Source organism: Macaca mulatta, chromosome 14 (assembly GCF_049350105.2).
Source record: "Macaca mulatta isolate MMU2019108-1 chromosome 14, T2T-MMU8v2.0, whole genome shotgun sequence".
NCBI classification, from domain to species: Eukaryota; Metazoa; Chordata; class Mammalia; order Primates; family Cercopithecidae; genus Macaca; species Macaca mulatta.
The window spans coordinates 118,621,232-118,645,312 of record NC_133419.1 but is presented as its reverse complement, the minus strand read 5'-3'; the positions used below and the strand labels follow the sequence as shown (position 1 = coordinate 118,645,312).

Sequence of the window (24,081 nt, the reverse complement as noted above, 5' to 3'; positions counted from 1 at the left end):
AAGCTTCAGTCAACAAAAATTTCTTATGAGTCTACTGTGTGGCACACATTGTATTGGGAATTACAAGGAATAGGATGAGAAAACAACATCATTCTGGTCCTTGGGGCAAGAGGTTGTATGGTGGAGGGGAAAACAGAGAGGGTTAAGTGCTGAATCGTCTGTTGACTTGGGTTGAATCTCACTTCTGCTACTTACTGGCTGTGTAATCTTGGAAGAGTGACTTCACTTGTCTGTGCCTCAGTCAGCAAACATTTATCAGCTACTTCCAGTCAACAAACATTTAGTGTGCACCCCCTGCGTGCTAGGCAGTATGCCATATGCTGGCAACCCGCAGAGACATATCTGAGTGGGAACAGAACTCTAAGGTTGGCTGTTTCCTCGCACAGGCCACCAGATGATTTCCGTATGGGGACCCCAGCCAGGCAGAGCACTCCAGGAGATGGCAGTCAGAGAGTGGGGACACAGTCCTGGGAGTGTGGAGCCATTTGGCCTTCTTTGTGCCTTCTCTTCCCCCTTCTGCACAATACTCAGCACTGCTTATCGAGAACCTTCCTTGGTTAACACTAGACATTCTAACCTTCCTAAGTGCTCCAGCTTTGGGAAGAACATGCTGTTTTGACTAACAGTTTCATGTGCATCTTTGTTGATTGGCCACTATTATTAGGTGCCTCTACTCGATGTTTTTTAATGGGAATGGTTCCAGTCTTTTCCACTGAGCCATTCCATATAAAGCCCAAGATGGCGTTGGACAGCATATTCACTCACTGGACCATGTCTGGCAAATCACGTGACCTCTCTAAGCCTCCATTTCTGTGATAAAGTGAGGGTATGAATCCCTGTCCTGCATGCTCCTAAGGCTTTTGTAAAAATCAAATGAGATTCTGCACCCAAGCTGTCTTTTCACCTGATTGTGGTGCCCAGCACAAAGCACTAGGGATGGTATTAAGGAGGGGTGAAACCTTGAGCGTTAAATGGTTCGTACTTGTGAAAATTGGCTGAGCCCCATCATACCTCATGGGTCCTCCTTTAAGGTTGTTTTGTGGGCAGGTGGGTTAACCGTCCACAAATTGTTTGGTTTGGTTTTCTTTTCCAACCATAGTGGTTTCTGAGTCTTCAACTCCCTCCCTGCCCTCTTGCCTTTTAACATCTGGGTGGGGGATTTTGCTCAGAGTGTGAAACAGACTTCTAGATCTCTCAGGTCCTCATAGGTGTGAGGTGCTGTTTTTGCCCTTGGGTGGCAAGGGTACTTTATGTGTGAGTGGAGGTGTCAGGCTCTGGCCCCTCATTCCCTGGGACTGTTATGGTGGCCAGGGTCTCATAGTCTGTGTCTGAGAGTTCAGGCACCTGTCAGCAATCACGGAACTGAATTCTGGGGTTGGCTCTGGAGCATGCTGAGGTGGGCACCCAGTTACTACACAACCAGGTCCAGCAGGGAAGGGAGGGTGGGGAACCAGAAATGCATGAACAAGACCAGTGAGAGCAGGGCTCACCTAGCAGCACAAAACCCACATGGACAAAGACGGCAAGGAAATTCACTGAAATTTTAGAAGTATGGCACGCAAGGTACACATGGGAATGCAGCAGGGCTCACCAGTAGGGTTCTGATTCTTTATGCATAAAATGGGCATAATAATAGTACGCAGAGTTATTGCAAAGATTAAATGAAATAAGATATGTGAATGATGTTTAGCACAGTGCGTGGTACCAAGTAAGTGTCCAACAAATGTTAGATATGAGAAGATCCCGCTCTGAGTCTATAAACTGTTATCAGCCAAAGGGATATTCTAGTACAAGCTATTTCCAAACACCCTTTGGCTGATAACAGTTACAAATTCTGAATAAAATATTTAGAACTTCAGCTATTAGAAGAGACAGATCTCCCATGTCCAAGAATTTCGTATCACTTACATAGATCATCTACCATCAGTGGTGGTGGAGGAAGAAAACCTTCTCACTCTTTAAGTGCAGGCTGTACATAGTGACTTCCTAAGTGTGGGCTGTACAATGACTTCCTTCCAGAGAATACAGCATAGAAAGTGGAGGAAGAATAACTTCATAGTGGAGAAGCTGACAAACAACGTCAGCCAGCTGATTCAGATGAAAATCAATAACAGTAAGTTACGGTGATAGTATAAACCCTTCATGTGATGTGACAAGAACGGCATTTAACCTCTGTAGTCTTCCTCCCAGAACACACAGCCCCAGATAACCATGAGGAAACCATCAAATGAACTCCAACAGTGGGACCTCCTACACAGCACTTGACCAGTATGCACCAGAACTGTCAAGAGCACCAAACCCCAGAGACTCCCACAGCCAAAAGGAGCCTATGGAGACATGGCAACTAATTATGACACCCTGGATCAGATGCTGGAGTAGAAAAAGGACATTAGGGTTGGGCACGGTGCCCCATGCCTGTAATCCCAGCACTTTGGGAGGCCAAGGCAGGAGGATCACCTGAGGTCAGGAGTTCGAGACCAGCCTGGCCAACATGGCGAAACCCCATCTCTACTAAAAAATACAAAAATTAGCTGGGTGTGGTGGTGGGCGCCTATAATTCCAGCTACTCAGGAGGCTGAGGCAGGAGAATAGCTTGAACCTGGGAAGCAGAGGTTGCAGTGAGCCAAGATTGTGCCACTGCACTCCAGCCTGGGAGACAGCAAGACTCCGTCTCAAAAAAAAACAAAAAAGAGAAAATAAAATAAAAAGAACATTGAGGAGTATGGACTTTATAGTCAGTGATGATACATCACTGATTAATTGTAACAAAAGTACCACACTAATGTAAGATGTTAATAATAGGGGAAACTGGATGTGGGGTATATGAGAACCCTCTATAGTATGTTCTCTCTCTTTTTTTTTTTTTTTTGACATGGAGTCTCACTTTGTCGCCCAGTCTGGAGTGCAGTGGCACAATCTTGGCTCACTGCAACCTGTGCCTCCCAGGTTCAAACAATTATCCTGCCTCAGCCTCCCGAGTAGCTGGGATTACAGACATCCACCATCATGGCCAGCTAATTTTTGTATTTTCAGTAGAGACAGGATTTTGCCATGTTGGCCAGGCTGGTCTCGAACACCTGACTTCAGGTGATCCGCTCACCTCGGCCTCCCAAAGTGCTGAGATTACAGGGATGAGCCACCACACCCACCCCCATCCCCCTCATTTTTTCTTGAGACAGAGTCTCACTATGTTGCCGAGACTGGAGTCAAACTCCTAGGCTCAAGCAATACTCCTGCTTCAGTCTCCCAAGTAGCTGGAACTACAGATGTGCACCACCACACCCAGCTGTTTTTGTTTTTGTAAATGTAAAACTGTTCTAAAAAATAAAGTCTATTTAAAAATATGTATATATATGCATACACACATATCGCTATTTCTATTGATCATCTACCAACAAGGAACAGCAGTCATGGAAATGTGCTAACAACAGATGAATCTGTGTAAAGTGTATACAGGAGTTCTTTGTATTATTCTTGCAACCCCTCTGAAAGTTTGAAATTGTTTCAAAAATATATATATCATCTGCAAAAACAAACAAACAAATCCAACTATTTTGAAGGCACTAGAGCACAAGCAAGAACCAACGGCGTTGAGAGGGTCGTGTTAAGTAGAAGGAGTAGAGCAAACTAGTTGAGGTCCCTGAGAGCTCACTCCGGTTCCAGGTGGCACCTGGGAGACCAGATTCCACATGAGGGTGAGTGCTGCTGGGCTGAGAACTCAGTCACAGGTCAGGGTTCCGAGCTGCCAGAGCAGCCGGAAACTGAGAAGGAAAGATCTCAGAAAGAAGGGAGTGGTAGATTAGGGAGCCCCCAAACTGCCTGCAGATTCCCTTTAAATCTTTAACTGACTCTAATATTGTGCATTCGCCCATGGAGGATGAGCCTCCAAGGAAGCCGGCAGGGAGTTGGGAGGCAAAGATTCAGTTTCCTTAATGGATGTCAGAATATCCCAGTACTCTTCTGTTTCTTCTTCTTTTATCTTTGTGAACTTGGCTTTTTGAAGAATTTGTCCATTTCATCCAAATTGGAATAATGTTGTTCAAAATGTATTGTCTAGGATCTGGAGTAATGTTGCCTTTTTTATTCATTCCCAATATTAGTAATTCACTCTTTCTTTCTCTCTCTTTCTTTCTTTCTTTCTTTCTTTCTTTCTTTCTTTCTTTCTTTCTTTCTTTCTTTCTTTCTTTCTTTCTTTCTTTCTTTCTTTCTTTCTTTCTTTCCTTCCTTCCTTCCTTCCTTCCTTCTTTCTTTTTCTTTCTCTCTCTCTTTTCCTTCCTTTCTTCCTTTCTTCTTTCTCTCACTGTCTCTCTCTCTCTCTCTCTTTCCCTCCCTCCCTCCCCTTCCTTCCCTTTTTTTTTTTTTTTTTTTGAGATGGAGTCTCGCTGTTTTGCTGAGGTTGGAGTGCAGTGGTGCAATCTCAGGCTCACTGCAACCTCTGACTCTGGGTTCAAGCGATTCTCCTGCCTCAGCCTCCTGAGTAGCTGGAATTAGAGGTGCCCGCCAACACGTCCAGCTAATTTTTGTATTTTTGGTAGATACGGGGTTTCGCCACGTTGGCCAAACTGGTCTTGAACTCCTGACCTCAGGTGATCTGCCTGCCTCGGTCTCCCAAAGTGCTGGGATTATAGGTGTGAGCCACCGTGCCTGGCCTCTTTCTTTTTCAAAATCAGTCTTGCTAATTTTTTTTTTCAAATTTATTAATCTTTTTTAAAAAAACAAATTTTGGCTTTTACAATTTTAAATTCTGTTTTCTATTCTTAAACTTCTGCTCTTTATCATATCCTACTTTTTTTAGGTTTGAGGTGGTTTTTTTTTTTAATCATCTTGAGATGGCAACTGAGATCACTGATTTTCTTCATCTCTAATTTTTTTCCCTTTGGGCACTGTTTTAGTCACATCTCAGAAATTTTGTTAATGCTATATTTAAAATTGTGCCAGGCGAGGTGGCTCAGGCCTGTAATCTTGGCACTTTGGGAGCCCAAGGCAGGAAGATCACTTGAGCCAAGGAGTTTGAGACCAGCCTGGGCGAGATCCTGTCTCTACAAAAAAATTAAAAGTTAGCTGGACATGGTGGCTTGGGCCGGTAGTCCCAGCTACTCAGGGAGCTAAGGTGAGAGGTTTGCTTGAGTCTAGAAGTTCGAGGTTGCAGTGAGCTGTGATTGTGCCATTGTACTCCAGCCTGGGTGACAGAGGGAGACCTTGTCTCAAAAATAAATAAATAAATAAAATATTTTAAAATTTCATTATGATTTCTTCTGGCCCTTGGATTATTTAGAAGTACATTATTTGCTTCCCAGTCAGTTGAGGATTTTCCAATTATCTCTTTTTTATTAATTCATAGAATATCCTCTAAATGATATAACTTTTGAAAGTCATTGCGGCTCGATTTATGTCCCGACATATGGTTAATTTTGGTATTTGATATTTTTTGATGCTATTATGAATGGCGTTGTTTTATAAATTTTAACTTTCAATTATTTGTTGTTAGTATATAAAAATACAATTGTTTTAAAATATGGATCCTGCAACCTGTTACCTTGTCTGTTATCAGTTACAAGTTCCAGTAGCTTTTTTGGTAGATTCCATCAGGTTTCCTACCTAGATGATCATGTTACCTGAAAATAAAATCAGTTTTACTTCTTCCTACCCAGCCTAGATGTTTTCTATTTCTTCTTCTGGCCTGATTGTTTTGGCTAGCACCTCTGGTAAAATGTTGAATAGAATTGGTGGAAGAGGACAACCTGTCCTGTTCCTGATCTTACGGGGAAACATTCAGTCTTTTGCCATTAAGAATGATCGTAGCTAGCTGGGTGCGGTGGCTCATGCCTGTAATCCCAGCACTTTGGGAGGCCGAGGCGAGTGGATCATGAGCTCAGGAGTTCAAGACCAGCCTGGCCAAGATGGTGAAACCCCATCTCTACTAAAAATACAAAAACTAGCCAGGCACTGTGGCAGCTGCCTGTAATCCCAGCTACTCAGGAGGCTGAGGCAGACAATTGCTGGAACCTGGGAGGCAGAGGTTGCAGTGAGCCGAGATTGCACCACTGCACTCCAGGCCTGGGCAACAGAGCGAGACTCCATCTCAAAAAAAAAAAAAAAAAAAAAAAAAAGAATGATCATATCTGTAGGTTTTGTGGTGGATTTTTAAAATTCAGATTGAAGAGGTTCCTGTCTATTTCTAGTTTGCTGAGTGTTTTTAAAATCAGGAATGGGCCGGGCGCGGTGGCTCGTGCCTGTAACCCCAGCACTTTGGGAGGCCGAAGCGGGTGAATCATGATGTCAGGAGATCGAGACCATCCTGGCTAACAGAGTGATACCCCATCCCTGCTAAAAATACAAAAAATTAGCAGGGCATGGTGGTGGACACCTGTAATTCCAGCTACGTGGGAGGCTGAGGCAGGAGAATCGCTTGAACCTGGGAGGTGGAGGTTGCAGTGAGCCAAGATTGCACCATTGCACTCCAGCCTGGGTGACAGAGCGAGACTCCATCTCAAAAAAAATCAGGAATGGATAAAATGGATGTTAAATTTTGTCAAGTGCTTTTTCTGCATCCATTGAAATTATTACATGGTTTTCCTTTTTTAGTTGTTAATTTTTTTTTTATCGTCTTGATATGGCAACTGAGATCACTGATTTTCAGCTTGAATTTCAGGTGAATTATGCTGAGGGATTTTCAAACGTTCATTCAACCCTGAAGCCATGAGATAAACTTCGTTTGGTCATGATGTATTATCCTTTTAGTATATTGCTAGATTCAATTCCCCAAAGTACTGTTTAAAATTTTTGCTCTGTGATCATAAGCGATTTTGGTCTTTAGTTTAGTTTTGTTTTTTTCTGTAAATGTCTTTGTCTGGTTTTAGCATCAGGGTAATACTGACCACGTAAAATGAGTTGAGATGTATTCCCTTTGCTTCGATTTTTTGAAAACGTTTGTGTAGACTTAGTATTATTGCTTTCTTAAATGTTTGGTGAAATTCACCAGTGAAGCCACTGGGGCCTGAAGTTTTCTTTGTGGGAAGGTTTTTAACTACAATAGGGCTGTTCAGGTTATCTTTCTTTTTAAATGAGCCATGGTAATTTGTGTTTTTCAAGAGAATTAGTCTATTTCATGCAAGTGTTCAATTTTTTTTGACATAAAGTTCCTCATAATATTGCTTTATTATCCTTTCAATATCTGTAAAATCTGTCAAATGAAGTCACCTCACTCATTTCTAATACTGGAAATTTGTGTCACCTCTCTTTTTACCCTAATCATTATAGCTACAGGTTTATCCATTTTATTAATCACACAGAACCAGCTTTTGATTCATCGGCTTTCTCTATTTGTTTTATTTTGTTTTCTGTTTTATTAATATTAATTTCCCTGTTGATCTTTGTTATTTTCTTTTTCTGCTCCTTTGGGGTTTAGTTTTCTCTTAATTTTCTTAGTTTCTTGAGATGGAATATGAGCATATTTACTTAATACTTCTTCTTTTTTTTTTTTGAGATGGAGTTTTGCTCTTCTTGCCCAGGCTGGAGTGCAGTGGCACAATCTCAGCTCACTGCAATCTCCAACTCCCAGGATCAAGTGATTCTCCTGCCTCAGCCTCGGAGTAGCTGGGATTACAGGCATGCACCACCATGCCTGGCTAATTTTGTATTTTTAGTAGAGATGGGGTTTCTCCGTGTTGGTCAGGCTGGTCTCAAACTCCTGACTTCAGGTGATCTGCTTGCCTCAGCCTCCCAAAGTGCTGGGTTTACAGGTGTGAGCCACCATGCCCAGTCGATACTTCTTTACTAGTATGGGCATTTAGTACTATGAATTTCCCCATAAGTACTGCTTAGCAGCATCCCACAAATTCTATGTTGTGTTTTCATTTTCATTTATTTCAAAATACTTTGTAATTTCCCTTTCAGTTTCTTCTTGGGTCATGACCACGGGTCATTTAGAAGTACGGGACTCAGTTACCAGACTTTTGGGGATTTTCCAGGTACCTTTCTGGTATTAATTTCTAATTTAATTCCATTGTGGTCAGAGAACATATTCTGTATGACTTAAATCCTTCAGAACTTAGTTAGATTTATTTTATGGCCTAGAATATGATCAGGCTTGGTAAATGCCTTGTGTACACTTGAAAAGATGGTGTATTCTGCTGTTGTTAGATGGAATGTTCTATAAATGCCAATCTGGTCAAATTGATTGATAGTACTACCCAAATGTACTATAATCTCATTTATTTTCTACTTATTTTACCACTTATTGAGAAAAGTATATTGAAATCTCTGACTGTAATTGTCATTTGTCTGTTTGTCCTTGCAACTCTAGCAATTTTTACTTTCTATATTTTAAAGGCACATAAACATTTTAGAATTGTGTCCTCTTGATTAATTGATCCCTTTATAGCTATAAAATGACCTTCTCTAGCTCTGATAATATCCTTTGCTCTAAAACCTACCTTGTCTGATAGTAACATAGGTAGTCCAGTTTTCTCTTGACTAGTGTTAGAATGGTTTACACTATCCCATCCTTTTACTTTTAGCCTATATGTACCTTTATATTTAAAATAAATCCCTTCCCTTCCCTTCCCTTCCCTTCCCTTCCCTCCCCTCCCCTCCCCTCCCCTCCCCTCCCCTCCCCTCCCCTCCCCTCCACTTCCCTTCTCTCTCTCTCTTTCTTTTTTTTTTTTTTTTTTTTTAATTTATTTATTATTATTATACTTTAAGTTATAGGGTACATGTGCATAATGTGCAGGTTTGTTACATATGTATACTTGTGCCTTGTTGCTGTGCTGCACCCATCAACTCGCCATTTACATCAGGTATAACTCCCAATGCAATCCCTCCCCCCTCCCCCCTCCCCCTTCCCCCCTCCCCCCTCCCCATGATAGGCCCCGGTGTGTGATGTTCCCCTTCCTGAGTCCGAGTGATCTCATTGTTCAGTTCCCACCTATGAGTGAGAACATGCGGTGTTTGGTTTTCTGTTCTTGTGATAGTTTGCTAAGAATGATGGTTTCCAGCTGCATCCATGTCCCCACAAAGGACACAAACTCATCCTTCTTCGGTGGAGTCTCACTCTGTCGCCCAGGCTGGAGCGCAGTGGCGCCATCTTGGCTCACTACAAACCTCCGCCTTCTGGGCTCAACTGATTCTCCAACCTCAACCTCTCAAGAAGCTGGGACTATAGGCGCAGGCCAGGGCCATCACGTCTGGCTAATTTTAGTATGTTTAGTAGAGACAGGGTTTCACCATGTTGGCCAGGCTGCTCTCAAACTCCTGACCTCAGGTGATCCACCCACCTTGACCTCCCAAAGTGCTGGGATTACAGGCATAAGCCACCGAGTGCAGCCATAGAATGAATTTCTTGTTGGCAGCATATAGTTGCATCTTGCTTTTTGGGTTGGGTTTAGGTCTATCGTCTTGCTATTTCTTTTCTCTTTGTCTCATCTGTTCTGTCTTCCTTTCCCATTTTTTTCTGCCTTCTTTGGAGTGAGTATTTTAAAATATCCTTTGTTGGCTTATTAGCTATAACTCTTGGCTGTTGGGGATTTTTTTTAGTGGTTCCTTTTGGGTTTATGGTATACATCTTTAAGTTATCACAGTTTACTTCAACTGATATTATGCTACTTTATGCCTAGTAAAAGAACTCTACAATAGCATACTTTCATTTTTATCCTTTTTAGCCTTTGTGCTGTTTTTATCATGCATTTTGCTATTACAAATATTCTAAACCTCACAATATGTTATAACTGTTTTTAGTTTAACAGTCCTTTATCTTTGAAAGATATTTAGTTTTTAAAAATTCATATATTTACTAATGTAGTCACTACCATTTCCAGTATTCTTTCTTTATTTGTGTCAACCCAGGTTTCCATCCGGTATTCTTTTCCTTCTGCCTGAAGAATTTCCTTTTACATTTCTTATGGTGTGGTTCTGCTGGTGGAAATTCTCTCAGCTTTTGTAGGTCTGAAGATGTCTTTATTTTTGAGAGATGTTTTTGATGGGTATGTGTTTTCTCTTTCAAGTGCTTTAAAGATGTTGTTCCAGTCTTCTTGTTTCCATCGTTTCTAATCAGAAATCCTTATCTTAATTCTTCCTCTGTATGTAACATGTCTTTCTCTAGCTGCTTTTAAGATTTTCTCTTTAACATTAGTTTTTAGCAAATTGATTATAATCTGCCTCACTATAGTTTTCTGCATATTTTTGTGCTTTGGGTTTTGTTTTATTGTTTGCTTGTTTGTTTGTTTGGTTGGTTGGTTTCTTGGACCTGTGGGTTTACAGTTTTCATTAAATTTGAAAACTTTTTGGCTCTTATCCTTTCATATTTTTCTGTTTCCCCTCTCATTTGCTTTTAGGAAACCCAATAGGCTGCTTGAAGTTGACTCACAGCTCACTGATGCTGTTTTCTTTTTCCTTTTCATTTTTGATGATTTTTTCCCCTGTGTTTCACTTTCTGAACTATGAGCAGTTTCTATTGCTAAGATTTCAAGTTCACTTAACTTTTCTTTCTTTTTTTTTTTGAGACAGAGTCTTGCTCTGTCGCCCAGGCTGGAGTGCAGTGGCCGGATCTCAGCTCACTGCAAGCTCCGCCTCCCTGGTTTACTCCGTTCTCCTGCCTCAGCCTCCCGAGTAGCTGGGACTATAGGCGCCCGCCACCTCGCCCGGCTAGTTTTTTTGTATTTTTTAGTAGAGATGGGGTTTCACCGTGTTAGTCAGGATGGTCTCAATCTCTTGACCTCGTGATCCGCCCGTCTCGGCCTCCCAAAGTGCTGGGATTACAGGCTTGAGCCACCGCACCCGGCCACTTAACTTTTCTTCTGCAATGTCTACTCTGCGCTTAATCCCATCTGGTCTATTTTTCATTTCTGGCATTGTAGTTTTCATCTGTAAATTAGAATTACGTCTTTAAAAATATTCTTCCATGTCTCTACTTAGCTTTTTGAACATATGAAATACAGTTATAATAGCTGTTTTAACATCCTTCTCTGCTAATTCTAATATCTGTGTCAGTTCTGGGTTGGTTTCAATTAACTGATTATTTTGTCATTATGACTCTTGTTTTCCTCTTTCTTTGTATGCCTGGTAATCTCTGGTTATATGTTAAATGCTGTAAATTTTACCTTGGTGGGTGCTTGATATTGTGGTATTCCTATAATTATTCTTGAGCTATGTTTTGGGATGCAGTTAAAGTGTCTTGGAAACAGTTTGATCCTTTGTGTCTTGCTTTTGTGATTTGTTAGGTAAATTTGAAGTACTGTTTAGCCTAGGGCTGGTTACTTGCCCCTACTGAGGCAAGGTCATCCTGAATACTCCACCTAATTCCCTGTGAATTATGTTTCTCTCATCTGTATAGTGGAACAGGCACTATTCCCAATTCTGTGTGCATACCAGATACTGTTCTCTCTCATTCTTTCAGAAGCTTCTTTGCCTGGCCTTAGATAGTTTTTTCTGATGGGTATAATAATCAGTATTCTGCTGAACACTTGAAGGAAACCCTCTTTAGATTGCCAAAATTCCCTTTGTGTTCAGCTCTCTCCTCTGGCATTCTGTCCTATGAACCCCACCCACATAGGAGTTGAGTTCCCCTCCCGACCTCTACCCCTACCCATGCTGCGGCCTGGAAATTCTCTCAAGGCAATTTGCTGGGGGCAATCATATGGCTCTACTTACTTGTTTTCTGTCTCCCAGGGTCCCAGACATTTTTTGCCTGATGTTCAAAGTCTCAAAAACTATTGTTTCATACGTTTTATCCATTTGGGTAGGGCATGTTTCTGGTGGGAAGATAAATGCAGGTCCTGTAACTTCATCTTGGCCAGAAGGGGAAGTCCTTACTTTCATTTTTGAAATATATTTTTGCTGATTATAGACTTCTAAGTTGGAAGTTATTTTCCATCAGCACTTTATTTTTTTAATTTTTATTTTTATGGGTACATAATAGGTGCATATATTTATGGGGTACCTGAGATATTTTGATATAGCATGCAATGTGTAATAATCACATCAGGGTAAATGATGTACTCATCACCTCAAGCATTTATCCTTTGTGTTACAAAAAATCCAATCATATGCTGTTATTTTAAAACGTACAGTTAAATTATTATTGACTATAGTCACCTTGTTGTGATAGCAAATACTAGGCCTTATTCATTCTTTCTAACTATTTTTTTGTATCCATTAACCATCTGCGCTCCTTCCCAACTCCTCCCCCACTACCTTTCCCAGTCTCTGGTAAGCATCCTTCTACTCTGTCTTCATGAGTTCAATTGTTTTAATTTTTGGCTCCCACAAGTAAGTGAGAACATGCAAAGTTTGTCTTTTTTGTGCATGGTGTATTTCACTTAATGACCTCTAGTTCTATCTATGTTGTAGATAATAGGATCACATTCTTTTTTATGGCTGAGTAGGACCCCATTATGTATATGCACCATATTTTCTTTATCCATTCATCTGTTGATGAACACTTAAGTTGCCTCCAAATCTTGACTATTGTGAATAGTGCTACAGTAAACATGGGACTGCAGATATCTCTTTGAAATACTGATTTCCCTTCGGTTGGGTATATACCCAGCAGTGAGATTGCTGAATTGCATGGCAACTCTATTTTTAGTTTTTTGAGGAACCGCTAAACTGTTCTCCAACAGTTGTCCAACACCAACAGTGCTCAAAGATTCCCTTTCTCCACATCCTTGCCAGTATTTGTTATTGCCTGTCTTTTGGATAACGGTCATTTTATCTGGAGTGAGATGATATCCCACTGTAGTTCTGATTTACATTTCTCCGATGAACAATGATGTTGAGCACCTTTTCATACACCTGTTTTCCATTTGTATGTCTTCTTTTGAAAAATGTCTATTCACAACTTTTGCCTATTTTAAAATTGGATTATTAGATTTTTTTCTATAGAGTTGTTTGAGCTCCTGATGTATTCTGGTTATTAATCCATTGTCAGATGGGTACTTTGCAAACATTTTCTTCCATGCTATTCATTGTCACTTCACTTTGTTGATTGTTTTCCTTACTGTGCAGAAGCTTTCTAACTTGATTTGATCCAATTTTACTTTGGTTGTCTGTGCTTGTGGGGTATTACTCAAGATACCTTTGCCTACTCAAATGTCCTGGAGAATTTCCCCAATGTTTTCTTGTAGTAGTTTCATAGTTTGAGATCTTAGATTTAAGTCTTTAATCCATTTTGATTTGATGTTTGTGTATGGCAAGAGATAGGCATCTAGTTTCATTCTTCCGCATATGAATATCCAGTTTTTCCAGCACAATTTATTGAAGAGATTGTCCATTCCCCAATGTATATTGTGATGGTTAATACTGAGTATTCACTTCATTGGATTGAAGGATATGAAGTATTGTTCCTAGGTGTGTCTGTGAGCATGTTGCCAAAGGAGGTTAACATATGAGTTAGTGGACTGGGAGAGGCAGACCCACCCTCAGTCTGGGTGGGTACCATCTAATCAGCTGTCAGTGTGGCTGGAATAAAGCAGGCAGGAGAAGATGGAAGAGCAGACTTGCTGAGTCTTCCAGTCTCCCTTGCTGTATGCTTCCTGCTATCAAGCATCAGACTTCAGGTTCTTCAGATTTTGGACTCTTGAACTTACACCATTGATTTCCCAGGGGCTCTTGGGCCTTTGGCCACAGACTGGACTGCACTGTTGGCTTCCCTACTTTTGATGTTTTGGGACTCAGACTGGCTTTCTTGCTCCTCAGCTTGCAGACGGCCTATTGTGGGACTTCACCTTGTGATCGTGTGTGTCTATGCTCCTTAATCAACTCCTCTTCATATATACATCTATCCTATTAGTTCTATTCCTCTAGAGAACCCTGGCTAATACATACATTCTTGACACCTTTTTTGAAAATGAGTTCTCTGTATATGTATTGATTCTTTTTTCTGTCTTCTCTATTCTGTTCCATTGGTTTATGTCTCTGCTTTTATGCCAGTACCATGCTGTTTTGGTTATTATAGCTCTATAGTATAACTTGAAGTCTGGTAATGTGATTCCTCCAGTTTTATTCTGTTTGTGCAGGATAGCTTTGGCTATTCTAGGTCTTTTGTGGTTCCATATAAATTTTAGGATTGTTTTTTCAATTTCTGTGAAGAATATCACTGGTATTTTAGCAGAGATTTCATTTAATCTGTAGATTGCTTTGGATAGTATGGACATTTTAACAATACTGATGTTTCCAATCCATGAACATGGACTATCTTTTCCCCCACTCCTTTCTTTTTCTTTCTTTTTTTTTTTTTTTTTGGTGTCCTCTTCAATTTTTTGCATCAATATTTTATAGTTTTCATTATAGAGAACTTTCACTTCTTTAAGTTAATTCTTAAGTATTTTATTTTATTTGTAGCTATTGTAAATGGGATTACTTTCTTGGTTTCTTTTTCAAGTTGCTTACCTTTGGCATATAGAAATGCTACTGATTTTTGTATGTTGATTTTGTATCCTGCAACTTTGCTGAATTTATTTATTTATCCATTCTAATAGTTCTGGTGGAGTCTTTAGGTTTTTCCAAATATAAGATCACATCATCTGAAAACAAGGATAATTTGACTTCATTCTTTCCGATTTGGATGCCCTTTATTTCTTTGTCTTGTCTGATTGCTCTACCTAGGACTTCCAGTACTATGTTAAATAACGTGGTAAAAGTGGGCATCCTTGTCATGTTCCAGCTCTTAGAAGAAAGGCTTTCACTTGTTTTCCATTCAGTATGATATTGGCTGTGGATCTGTTACATATGTCTGTCAGCACTTTAAAGATATCATTCCACTGTCTGCTGGCTCCTATTGTTTCTGTTAAAACGTATATTAAGTTTCTAGGGCTTTTGTAACAAAAGTGCCACTTGGGCCTATCTAGAGGGACAGTTTTGGGCCTTTGGCTTAAACAACAGAAATTTATTTTCTTGTAGTTCTAAGTCCAAGATCAAGGTGTTGGCAGGGTTGGTTTCTTCTGAGACCTCTCTCTTTGGCTGTAGATGACCATCTTCTCCCTCCATCTTCACATGGTCTTCCCTCTGTGCAAGTTTGTGTCCAAATCTCCTCTTCTTATAAGGACACCAGTCATACTGAATTATGGCCCCACTTTAATGACCTCATTGTAACTTAATTATCTCTGACAAGACACAGTCTCCAAATACAGCCACATGCAGAGGTACGGGAGTTAGGATTTCAACATATGAATTTGGCAGGGGGTGGGAGATACACAGTTCAACCCATAGCAAAAAGTTAGTCATCTTATTTTTGTTCCTTTTAAGATTATTTTTTTCTTTCTGTTTTTTTTTTTTTTTTTTTTTAAGATTTTATATTTGACTTTATCTTCAGCAGTTTTACTATGATGTGCCTAGGTGTGGTTCTCTTTGCATTTTTCCCGCTTGGAGTCTGTTAAGCTTTGTACAAATTGTGCTCAGTCGCTCATCAATTGTTTGGAATTCTCTTGTGTTCAGTGGCAGCTTTGTCTGTGCCCCATTCCTTGGATTTTGCATGCTCTGGTTCCCTACAGCTGGCTCCTTAACTCTCCCACTTTGAAGATTCATCCCCTTTTAAGTACTCTAGGGACAGGCAACACTAACAAACCCTAGCATTTGGAAGCACTCCCATCTTCTAAACAATGGGATTTTGCAATGGTTTCTTATTTAAAAGAAAATATGCTTTTCTTCATTTAAAAGGGGTGCACTTTATTAAAGAAAATTTGGAAGTGCAGAGAATTTACAAAGAAGGAAAAATAAATCATTCATAGTCCTGTGACATAACCACTGCTGCTAGTTTTTGTTTGTTGTTTTTTGAGATAGGGTCTCTCTATGTTGCCCAGGCTGGACTTGAACTCCTGAGCTCAAGTGATCCTCCTGCCTCATCCTCCCAAGTAGCTGAAATTATAGACATACTCTGCTGCTAGTATGTTGATGTATTTTCTTCTTGTCTTTGTTTTAGACATAGATTAAGCAGTCTTTTAAAAATATAGTTTTATTCATGCCAGAAGTATGATTTTGTATTTGCCTTTTATATTTCATATTCTATCATTGTATTTTTCTAGATTATCAAAGGGTGGCTCATATTTATTGAAAACTAAAAGTTGAACATTGTATTAATGTATTTTTTATTAATTATCTTACTTAATCCTCACAACTATAATATGAAGTAGATACTATCATTATCCTTACTTTACAGGCAGAAAGTTGGGGCTTAGACAGGTTAAACAACTTGTTTAGGAATTGGTAGAGCTGGTGTTTCCAACCCAGATCCGTTTGAGTTCAAAATACAGGCTTTGGACCACATTCTATACCACAGTAATTTTTAAAAATTGTGACATAATTATATACAGTAAAATCCACAGATTCTAAATGTGTATTTTGGTGAGTCCTGACAAATGTATGTACCACACAACCACTTTTACTGTCTGTATAGTTCTTCTCTGAGTCTTATTTGTGTTTTGTTTTTGTTTTCGTTTTGATAGAGTCTCACTCCATTACCCAGGCTGGAGTGCAGTGGCGCTATCTCAGCTCACTGCAACCTCCACCTCCCAAGTTCAAGCAATTTTTGTGCCTCAGCCTCCTGAGAAGCTGGAGGCCCATGCCACGATGCCCGGCTAATTTTTGTATTTTTAGTAGAGATGGGGTTTTGCCATATTGGCTAGGCTGGTCTTGAACTCCTGACCTCAAGTGATCCAACCACCTCAGCCTCCCAAAGTATTGGGATCACAGGCATGAGCCACAGTGCTGGGCCATTACTTGGATTTTCAGCTTAGTAAATAAGAGCAGAACCATCCGTGCAGCACCCAATCTGTCCTCCACTCCAGGCTGCCCTGAGCATCGCTCCCGAACCTTTCCACAATTTGGCAACTAAAAGGTAAACACTTGTATGGGGAAAAGAGAGTCGTGTTTCTGGGAAGCCAACCCTGACTGCTTGGCTTTCCTTCTCTCTCGTAATGGAGACATCGGATGCCTCCTCCAGCACACGGGGACGCCTTACAGACCAGCAGTGCCTCCCATTCATCTTTGCATCTTAAAAGCTCGCACAGCCTGGCACATAATCAATAGTTGTTGAATAAATAAAATGAGTATCTCCTATCTACTCTGCAGAAGGCACTGCTCTAAGTTTGTTCACATACAGTATCTTATTTGATAGCCATAACAATCACAAGAGGTTGGCTTCATTATCTCCATTTTCACAGATGAGTAAATTAAGACTCAAAGAGGGAAGAAATTTGCCTGAAGCCACGCTGCTAATAAACTACAAAGTCAGGATTTGACTCCAGATACAATATTTCTTTCCAATCATTGGAATACTTAATACCATAGTGTCATGTGACATGAAAGTCAAACCATTTTCAAAACCAGTGGCTGGGGCTGTCCGTGCTAAAGTTGAAGCAGACACTGAGTTTCCAAGGCAAGGACTGTGGGTCCAGACATCCAGGGAGGGGAGACAAGACTCTCCCCCTTTTTGATCTGGTGCTATTGCTATCTCTATCTTAGTCTTTGTGTTTGTAGAAACCAGCGAGGTACAAAGAGAATTACAGCCTTTACATTCTAGGGCTTCTCAGAGAATGGGCCTGAGACCACCTGCATCAGAATCCCATGTATGAAAAATGCACATTCTTGAGCATCCCTAGAGCTATTAAATGATATTTTCTAAGCATTGAACTCAGAATCTGCATTTTAACAATTTCACCAAGTGACTCTCATGAACACACACTCAAGTTTGAGAACCGTTGCCTTAGAAGAAAGGGTCCCTCATCAGAGCTGAAGGCCCAGTGGAAGCGCTTATAATCAGGGACAGGTGTTCCCTGCTCATATTTGGGTCGCCAAGGCATACGAGGACTGCCCAGCATGACTGAGAGAGGGCCCTGGGCCTATCACATGTAATGTGTCGCATCTTTGACATTTAGAGCTTCTCTGTGCTGTGATATCACCAAATCAACAGTCCCATCTCAGTTGACATTTGTTGGAAGCAAGATGTCATATGCTAATTACCAATGACATTGTCACTGGAAAACAGACCAGAGAAGTGGTGCCAGGTTCAAAGCACCAAGTTCATCTGTTTACTTTTCCTTCATGCTCATAGAAATATTTTTTCATCTACACCTGGCTTCTGGGTCATGTCCTGGGGCCAGAGATTGCAAGGGCAGAAAAGCAGGGTGGGGTGGGAAGTAAAGGAGGGAGGGAGAGACACTTAATAACTTTTCAAGAGAGGAAGTAGGTGGGGCCTCATGTTTTATCAAAAAAACCACTAGAGAAAAATGTCAGCTGTGGTTGTTTTGGGTAGAAAAGACTCTGAGGTTAAACAATTGATGTTTCTTCTAACTTTTCTATATTTTCAGATTTTCTTCAACAAACTTGAAACAATAATACCTAACATTTATTGTGCACTCTCCATGTGTCAGAAGCTGTTCTAAGCACTTTCTATGAATTAACTCATTTCATCCTCACAACCACACTATTTTAACTCCTTCTTACAGATCAGTACACTGAGGCACAGAGATGTTAAGCCATTTGCCCCGGCTACATAGCTAGTAAGTGGCAGAGGTAGGATTGGACAGTTTGGATGAGAGCCTGTGTGCTTAGCTACTATCATACTAGCTACTGTGTGCTTAGATACTATCATTATCCTTACTTTACAGGCAGAAAGTTGGGGCTTAGACAGGTTAAACAACTTGTTTAGGAATTGGTGGAGCTGGTATTTCCAACCCAGATCCGTTTGAGTTCAAAATACAGGCTTTTGACCACATTCTATACCATAGTAATTTTAAAAATTGTGACATAATTACATATAGTAAAATCCACAGATTCTAAATGTATAATTTGGTGAGTCCTGACAAATGTATGTACCATACAACCACTTTTACTGTCTGTATAATTCTTCTCTGAGTCTTATTTGTGTTTTGTTTTTGTTTCATCTCCGAAGGAAGGAGCATGAAGGAAAAGTAAACAGATGAAACACTACGAAGTTCACGCACCTCTGTTGTGAGGGTTTGTTGTACACTGCGTGAGCAACTGGTTTCCTGAGGGTTTGCACTATACACTACTACATACCATGTGTATAATGTGAAAACATGAATAAAAAGAAAACCTTGTTATGTAACTACTCAGTCACCTGCGCACTGTCCGTTTGAAGTGAGGAGGTAATAATGCCAACATTTGCCATGTACCTACTTGGGATCAGCTAATTTACCTCCATGCGCTCATTTGGAGCTATGGTCCTGAGCGGTAGCTACTCCCCATGTGGCTGCTGGGCACCTGAAAGCTGCCTAGTGCGACCTGAGATGTGTCCCTGTAGTCCCAGCTACTCAGGAGGCTGAGGCAGGAGAATGGCATGAACCCGGGAGGTGGAGCTTGCAGTCAGCAGAGATTGTGCCACTGCCCTCCAGCCTGGGTGACTGAATGAGACTCCGTCCCAAAAAAGAAAAAAAAATACACACTGAATTTCAAAGAGTTCATATATATATATGTGTGTGTGTGTGTGTGTGTGTGTGTATACACACACATATATATATGTGTGATACACATATCCCATTCATTCTTTAATTGATTACATATCAAAATGACAATATTTTGGGTATCCTGGGTTAGATAAAAGATATGACTAAGGCCAATTTCATTAAAAAAATTTCTGTGACATGTGGGTACTACATTTAAAAAAATCACAAAAGAGTCTTGTGTTTGTGGCTTGTGTTCCGTTTCTAATGGGCAGTGTTGGCCTAGAAGGGAAGGATTGCCCTCTGCCTCGCTTTTCGTTGAGGACACTGAGTAGTTAAGTAACCTGCGAGGGTCCCACAGCCGCAAGGGGTGGAGGCAGGGTTGGCATCAAGCCTGTGACCCCCACCTCGCCACACTGGTCTTCTTTCTGTCCTACTAAAGTCTTGAGACTGCACTGGTCAGACAAGCATACGTGCTGGAAACAAGTCACGAACAAGGAGTTTGCACCGATCCCCTGAGTCAGACACGCAAGGCACCCGCTGTGTGGGAAGTGTGGTGTGAGGTGCCAGCTCCTGCTCCCAGGCTCTGTGCAGGGCGTGAGCCCACACACACTGAGTGCTCACCACCCACCAGGCACGGTGTGAGGCATTGCGTGTGTCTATCCTGATCTGATCCTCACACTGACCCCTTCCAGCTGCAGTCAGGAGTCCTGGTTTATAGATGAGGCAACTGAGGCTTGGAGAGATGAAATCCATTGCCCAGGGTTACACAGCCAGTATTCGGTACAGCTGGGATGCAATTCCGACTTTGCCTGAGCTGCCTTGCCAACCCTAGACTTAGTGGGGAGGGTGACATACATGCTCAGGTGACACTAACACAGTGTAGAAAGTGACCGGTGATCTAGCACAGGGCCAGAGTGAAGCAGACAGGCGCCCCCTGAACTAGTAGTACTGAGAAACAAGGGACACAAGAGAGCTAAACTAGAAAGTCAATTCATCCCAGAACAAATCTAGAGACCAGCTGACTTCAGGCTGCAGAAAGACTCAACCACAACTTGGTCTATGTGCCAACAAGAGGAAGAAAGCTTCCGTGATCGGGAGGGCTTCTAGTGCACGGTACAGGTCTCCCTAGGACTGAGAGGCAGAGCTTGAAGGTCGAGTGCATTCAGCACGAGAATCCTTCTAGAAGGGTCTGGTGTGGTCAATCCTGGGATGAGGAAGGTCCTCTGGAAGGCTGAAGAGCCTACGAAGTTCAGGCACCTCTGTTGTGAGGGTTTGTTGCACACTGCATGAGCAACTGGCTTCCTGAGGGTTTGCTTCGGTGGCTGAGTCTGTCTGTAGCCTGAAGTGAGCATCTCTCTGGGGACAGAATTTATTGCTCTGCTGACAAGAACATTCTGGACTCTGTGGCCATCAGATTTCTTGTGGTAAATGCATGCATGTCACTTTGGATAATTCACTGACCTTTGTTTGTCCTGGGTTCTGTCCCTTTGGCTTTGTCTCTGCAAATCTCGGACTATCTCCAGGTCTGGATCTTTCTAGAAAGGTTGCTTCTGTTTACCTGTTCCCCAGGTGCCACCACAATAGCCCTGGACAGGTGGAGTCAAAAGTGGTGCTGAGCTGCAGGTGACCACCCAGGGTTTACTGCCCAGTTCCCTGGATGGATTCCAGTGGGTGTTTGTGTGTATGTGTTGGCAGGGGCAGGGGAGGGGTCAATAATGGGAAAATTCTTGCTTGTTTTGGGTCGGAAGGGGATAACTCTGTTTTTCTGAACAATTAAAAATCAGTTTCTTATGCCTTTTGGTTTGATGTGAATCATTTCTTCAGGACCTTATCATCTCAGAGAATTCACAAACTCGAGGTTCTGGGCTTGACAAGCTGAGAAACAAACCCCAGGCTGAGGTTAAACGATCAAGATAACATCACTCCAGCCAGCCAGCTGCTTCCCTTGAAGACACCCTCTACCGGAGGGTTTCTCAGCCTCAGCATTTGTGACATTTTTGTCTGGATAATTCTCGTGGATGGCAGTCTTGTGCATTCTGGGGTTGTTAGCAGTGCCCTGGCCTTGATCCACTTGATGCCAGCAGCATTCCTCACCACTAGTTGTGACAACCAAAAATGTCTAGACATTGCCAGCGTGCCCTGATTGAGAACTGCTGCCCTATGGATTCAAAGGTTCTTTCCAATTTCAACCCAGAGCAACTGCTATGGAAGTTCAAAAGAGAGGAAGTGCTTTTATCTGAATGTTGGGGCAGGCGGGCAAAAGAAGCATTCTTTTTTTTTCTTTTTTTTTTTTTTTTTTGAGACGGAGTCTCGCTCTGTCACCTAAGCTGGAGTGCAGTGGCACAATCTTGGCTCACTGAAACGTCCACCTCCCGGGTTTAAGCAGTTCTCTGCCTTAGTCTCCCGAGTAGCTGGGATTACAAGTGCATGCCACCACGCCCCGCTAATTTTTGTATTTTTGGTAGAGATGGGGTTTCACCATCTTGACCAGCCTGGTCTTGAAATCCTGACCTCGTGATCCACCCGCCTCAGCCTCCCAAAGTGCTGGGATTACAGGACTGTGCCTGGCCAAGAAGCATTCATTTTAAAATTCGTTCATGTATTTCAAATGTAGAGTGTGGTTCAGGGCACAGGGATGGACTCAGACCTGATTTTAAATCCTACTTCTCCCACTTATTAGTTATGCCATCTTCAACAAGTTACTTAATATCTCCTGGCCTTAGTTTCCTCATCTATAAAGTGGGAATAATAGCAGTCTCTGGATGCAAAGATGAAATGAGATATTGAAAGGGAAGAGCTTGTAAGTGCTCAATACACATTGGGGATTATGTCCTAAAAATCAGCCAAGGCCTCCCTGGTCCTCAAGATTTAGATAAAACAAGCTTGAATCTCAAGCCCCAGGCCTGGTGTGGTCTGGAGCCCTGCTCAAGAGGAATTTCCAGGGGGATGTGTGAGCCACCTTGCCTTTACCTCTGGGCTTCTGTTTTCAAATGTGTGTTTTCTGTTCTGCTCCATGGGTAGCAATCTCAGTTCTTTCCTTGATTTCCACCAAAACCACGACAGAAACCAAATTAAAAAGTAAAAATCCCCTTGCATAAAACATCCATGACTATGATCGATTTCGTGAAAATGAAGGGCTCAGAGGAGAGAAGACATTGTGCCCTGATGGGACACATGATTGAATGCGCACATTGATCTTCCTGGCTTGAGAATCACGTCAGGTGCCTTGCCATGGGAGTCTCTTGTTGAGGCGTCACCCTAAGGTGAAGTGCCGTTTCTCCTCTCTCCCTGTCTTCCTTCCTCACTGTTCAGTCTTCTCCTCCCTCTTTCTCTGTCTCCTTCTCACCATTCAGGTGTCATCTTACATCACCTTCTTAGATACATCCCTGACCTCATTTTTAGAGATGACTCCCTTCTTTACCACCAGCCACTTCCTTTTTATTTTATTATTTTATTTTTGAGACAAAAAATATATATATTTTTTGAGACAGAGTCTTGCTGTGTCCCCCAGGCTGGAGTGCAGTGGCATGACTTCAGCTCACTGCAACCTCCACCTCCCACGTTCAAGAGATTTTCCTGCCTCAGCCTCCAGAATAGATGGGACTACAGGCGTGCGCCATCACACCCAGCTAAATTATTTGTATTTTTATTAGAGAAGGGTTTTCGCCATGTTGTCCAGGCTGCTCTCGAACTCCTGACCTCAGGTGATCCACCCACCTCGACCTCCCAAAGTGCTGGGATTACAGGCATGAGCCACCACGCCTGGCCCTAATGTCCTTTTTTTATTCCAGCATCTGATCCAGGGTGTCATAATTAGTTGCCATGTCTGCGTAGGCTCCTCTTGACTGTGACAGTCTCTAGGTAGAGGTGAGCCACTGTGCCTGGCCAAAAATATTTTTAATTAATTAATTAATTAATTATTTTTGCGGGTGGGGGGAGTGTCTGACTCTGTTGCCCAGGCTGGAGTGCAGTGGTGTGATCTCGGCTCACTGTAGCCTCAATCTCCTCTCCTCTCAGCCTCCCAAGTACCTGAGACTACAGGCACACTCCACCACGCCCGGCTAGTTTTTGTATTTTTTGTAGAGACAGGATTTTACCATTTTTAGCAAGTTGGTCTCGAACTCCTAAACTCAAGTGATCCACCTGCCTTGACCTCCTAAAGTGCTCGGATTACAGGAAGCCACCACACCCAGCCCCACCAGCCACTTCCTATCATTTCATATAATTTTCTTTTCTTTTTTTTTTTGAGATGGGGTTTCGTTCTTGTTGCCTAGGCTGGAGTGGTGCCACGATCTCGGCTCACTGTAAACTCTGCCTCCCGGGTTCAAGCGATTCTCCTGCTTCAGCCTCCTGAGTAGCTGGGATTACAGGCATGTGCCACCACATCTGGCTAATTTTTGTATTTTTAGTAGAGACAGGGTTTCTCCATGTTGGTCAGGTTGGTCTCGAACTCCCGACCTCAGAGGATCTGCTCACCTCAGCCGGGATTACAGGTGTGAGCCACCACGCCTGGCCGTCATTTTGTTTTCTTTATGACACTTAATACTGCAGAAATCATCAGTTTGCTTACTTGTTCAGTTGTCTGTTGCCTGTCTCCCATTCCTTACTAGAATGTAAGCTTCTTGAGAGCAGGGCTCTTGTCTATCTGCACAGCGAAGTACTCTTGTATCCAGAACTAACCTCA

At 41.9% G+C, this 24,081-nt stretch overlaps 1 long non-coding RNA gene across 2 annotated transcripts in view; it reads left to right on the top strand.

Moving 5' to 3' along the window:
- The window catches only part of LOC144334471 (uncharacterized), a 40,427-nt gene that overhangs the window by 13,222 nt on the left and 3,124 nt on the right, over positions 1–24,081 (top strand). Inside the window, exon 4 of one of the 2 annotated variants that reach the window (XR_013404319.1) lies at positions 2,191–2,325. The exons of the other annotated variant lie outside the window; for it this stretch is intronic. This is a non-coding gene — a long non-coding RNA (uncharacterized LOC144334471). Of the gene's footprint in view, positions 1–2,190; positions 2,326–24,081 lie in introns of those variants that run through there. 2 annotated transcript variants of the gene reach the window in all.